Source organism: Micropterus dolomieu, linkage group LG16 (genome assembly GCF_021292245.1).
Source record: "Micropterus dolomieu isolate WLL.071019.BEF.003 ecotype Adirondacks linkage group LG16, ASM2129224v1, whole genome shotgun sequence".
In the NCBI taxonomy this organism is placed as follows: domain Eukaryota; kingdom Metazoa; phylum Chordata; class Actinopteri; order Centrarchiformes; family Centrarchidae; genus Micropterus; species Micropterus dolomieu.
In genome coordinates, this window is record NC_060165.1 from 17,966,836 (window position 1) to 17,970,548 (window position 3,713).

Consider the following 3,713-nt stretch of genomic DNA (forward strand, 5'->3'; position numbering starts at 1 on the left):
TTGTGAAATACTGTGTTGATTCCTGGAAGCAGGAGGCTGTTTTGAGCAGACTGTCTGGTCTTTCTCTTGCTGTGTAACTCTCTGTCAATCTGTCCAGCCATCCCTCCTTCTGTCCGTCCATCCATACCCTCTGCAGTTTCCCCCACCAGCACCGTCTCTCTTCTAGGCTCAGCTACTATTATACACACCACATTAGCCACATTAGAATAACATGGCTGTAAAAGTGACCACGACCAGTTTCTAGAGTTGTGGTTTCAACTACTGACTCTGATTCCAGACCATGCAGGGTGTTGTCAGTTAAACTGGTATTAGCGATGCAAGAAAAACTGCAAAATCACCCACTCTGACACTAGCACGACAGTGGCTGACAGGGACATATTGATGACCTGTAGCTTATAAATCACCTCCTAACATGGAGTCTTTGAGTCACAGCCTTCATTCCATGTTTATTCCTACTTCGAATGACAGTGAGTTTTCTAAACAAACATATTTGCTGATGAAAACCACAGTTTCCACATGAACACATTGTGCCCATCTTCAGAGAAAAGAATCTGCCCTGTATGGGCTGTTGCTGATTCCAGAGGAATGTTTACAATGGTGTGGCCAGAGTGTTTGATGCCTGAAATGGAGATCTTGAATTATTTTCTCATAATATCCGGGAAGGCAACGCCAAGTTGTACCACAAGTCATCTGACTGGCAGACAGGGGAAAAATCCACAGAATCGAAACAAGGTTTTATTATGGCAGGTTGCCGTGCGTTCATTTTATGAACCACTTGGATGTGATAGTGAGTTATTTAATTTAGTGCAGAAAAGCACAGTGTGTATTTATGTGACACATTGTGATGTCTCATCAGTCCCTCTTTGCTAGCACTGTGAGATTTGAAGCATGAAAATACGTCTGACAGCTGTGGGGAAAAACATATGCAGCTGATAAGCTTGAGTTAAAACAAATGGGTGTTCAGCTGGAGGTGATCACAAAATATTTCTACCAGGAGAAAGAAATCAAATTAGAAATTCCAGGTCATCAAAGTTTTGTCCCTTGCAGCAGCCCACATCTTGTGTCAGCATAACAAAAATGTATGGTAATGAGTTCAAGAGTTCTTAATGAAGCCACATGCATATGTGCACAACATGGACTTAGGACAGGGTGTAAGACAAGAGTATTACTACTATTGCGTGTTGTACTATTAATGTAAGTTCACTTATCCCTTTGGGCTCATTATTCTTTCTGACATCTGCAAAATCAATAACAAATGCCAAAATCATGACTGATAGCATGAGTGAGATTCCAACAGGGAACTAAATTGGGAAATGCTGCCACCTAGTGAGCCTGTTCGGCTGATAACTGATATAACTTACAAGGTCATGAAACAACTTTAAATACAGCTGTTTGATACCAACCAAACAACCCAAATTACAAATGTATTGTTTCATAGAAAAACCCATAGTAGAAATTTGTATGAAAACAACAAAAAAACACGTTCAATCAAGAAACTGGTTTAATGTTTCTGCCTGAAGAGGAAAGGCTTTATGTAATTATGGTAAGAAGGAAGATGATGCTAATTTTCTGTTATATTTCTCATTATATATTAATTTAAGTGGTAAGCTTTTCAGTAAAAATAATTCAGCTCTAATGATTTTTGTTGATTGGATGATTATAAAAGATTTGTTGTTGTGTGTTAGAAAGGTAACCGTTTTTGTGACAGATCATATTTGCAGAGCTGGGGAGAGGAGACAAAGTCCATTATTTGCAAAGTAATATTGTATATATAGTTTTGTCCTTTTAAAAATATATATAGATATTATTAGAACACTGGGAAATGACTTATGGAAAACTTCTACACTTCTATATTGATCTAAACAAGGAGAAGCAGCGTTCAGTTATTATGCTCCGTATATCTGGAACAAACTCCCAGATAACTGCAGGTCTGCTGAAACTGTCAGTTCTTTTAAATTAAGACTGAAGACTTTTCTTTTTACCATTGCTTTTAATTAAATATTTAAGATTTTTCTTTTTACCACTCCCTTTAAATAGTATATTGATAACTTACACTGCACTGTAACTTTTACTGTCCTGTTTTCTTTTTCTTTGTTTTTGAGTAGGTAATTGAGTGAAAAGATAACGAGAGTGAGATTGAACAGAGTGAAGGAAGTGGTCTTAAACCTCACGCCTGAGTGATTTGCAGGAACCTCTGTCCTCCTGTAAACACGCAGGTGGGTCCAGAGTATAACTGGATCAAAGTGGCCTGCAGACAGACATGTCCTGGTTTCTCTGTAGTGTCCAAGGGTTTTTGGATTTCAGTGGACCCAAAGATTGCTGGACCTGAATACAGACTAGCTAGACAGAGTGGATTAAGTGTACTTCTGTTTATTCTCTTTTCAAAATAATTGTAACTCAGTTATTTGCTCAACCCCTCAGCCTGTTTTTATTTTCCATTAAACTCTTTTAACCCTGATTGTACACTGCACTGTAACTTTTATTATATTTTAATGTGTATTTTTTCAATTTCCCTGTTGCTTTTATGTTTTATGTAAAGCACTTTGAATTACCTTGTTGTTGAAATGTGCTATACAAATAAACTTGCCTTGCCTTGTTACAGTTTGAAACTTCACTTTACATTTATCCTTCAGGATGAACTTGCTTAGTGTCTAAGGATTGAGGGTCATATGCTATACAGATTGTAATGCCCCATGAGGCAAATTTGTGATTCATGATATTGGGCTGTATAAATAAAATTGACTTGACTTGACTGAGCTGCAGCTAACCTCTGATTACGTCCACTGAAAGTCACTACAGTTAAATTTAATTTGATCTCTTCATCTATTGGGTCAGGACAGGTTATATTGCACCACATAATATTAAGTCCTAATATGGAGATAATAAAATTATGACTGGAATATATACATCGGGGGCTTATTTTGTAGAAGTTTCACAAATGGACAGAAATAGAGATATTAAATGATAAAAGTTGACTACAAGCTTTAAGAACATGAAGAACTCCAAGACTCCAGTTCTGTCTGCAACCACTTGGTGCTGCTCTCTCAACATGCATTATGCTGCTGAGGTTTATAAAGCACATGCCATTTAGGTATAATAAACTTAATGGATGCAGACTCATTTTTCATAAAGTTAACTTATAAGTCAATTTTTCTTATTAAATCTATATCACAAGCACAGAGGAGTCGATGGACATATAGAGAAGCACTACAGTTAGTGAGTCATTCTGAAATGTTAAGATAATTAAGGTGTGGATTGTGCAAAAGAGACTGCAACTCGATATCAGTATTATGTGTTGTGGTGGCAGCCCGGCTGACGGTGAGTGTCCTGTTTTTTTTCTCCTTTTCATCAGTTTTCTGCTTTTTTCCTTGGTTTTCTGTTCTCTGCCTGCCTCCCTGTGTTTTCTCCCCTGTGTGCTCTCTCTCCCTCTGCTCCTGGGCCCAGCCAACTACCTGCACCTGCATCCCATCAGCCACCTCTTCAGCCTGCCACACCTGCCAATAATCACCTCATGACTGCCTGTATTTCAACCCCGGTTCTCCACACCATCCTCGCTTGATTGTCGTTGCTCCATACCTGGTGCCACCTCCGTGTTCAGGCTTCCATGTTTCTTGTTTTTTCTCATTTACCCTGTGCCTTGTCGCTGTCTTCCCTAACCTTGTCTCTCTGTCTGTTTCCCTCCCAGGTACACTCACCCTCGCCCTCCGTTCGGC